This window comes from Lynx canadensis, chromosome X (assembly GCF_007474595.2).
Source record: "Lynx canadensis isolate LIC74 chromosome X, mLynCan4.pri.v2, whole genome shotgun sequence".
NCBI lineage: Eukaryota > Metazoa > Chordata > Mammalia > Carnivora > Felidae > Lynx > Lynx canadensis.
In genome coordinates this window covers 120,763,407-120,764,059 of record NC_044321.2, presented here as the reverse complement: position 1 = coordinate 120,764,059, position 653 = coordinate 120,763,407, and positions in this window count along the sequence as shown.

The following is a 653-nucleotide window of genomic DNA, read 5'->3' as shown; positions in this document are numbered from 1 at the left end:
CCCCCGTATGTGTCAGGGATGAGGACCCTTGCCCCAGTGCATTCAGAGCGCATGGAAGGCAGGTGGACCCTGGGCCAGGCCTCCCCCCTCGGGCTAGCACCTGCCGGCTCCTGCCGGGCTCTAGCGGGCAGCCTCCCACTCCTGCCTGCCCTCTGCCCCCACAGTGACAATGAGGAGAAGGCCTTTGGCAGCAGCCAGCCATCCCTCAATGGAGACATCAAGCCCCTGGGCAGTGATGACAGCTTGGCCGACTACGGGGGCAGCGTGGACGTCCAGTTCAATGAGGACGGCTCCTTCATCGGCCAGTACAGCGGCAAGAAGGAGAAGGAAGCCGCGGGAGGCAATGACAGCTCGGGGGCCGCCTCCCCCATCAACCCTGCCGGGACCCTAGAGTAGCAGGTTCCAGCCAGGCAAGGCCAGGCAGGGCGGAGCCTGGGGCTGGGCCACACGGGAGTCAGAGGCCAAGGCTCCCAAGCCCGACACCTGTGCTGACCTTGGGACGGAGGCTCCTTCCACTCTCTACCAGGCCTCGGCCCCCCGCTCTGGCCTCGGGCCTGTGGGAGGCTTGAAGTTGGGGGCAGAGGAGAGGAACTCACTGCCTCTGATCCCCCTCTGACTACCCGGTCCCCACTTTATTGCCAAAACCCAGCCAC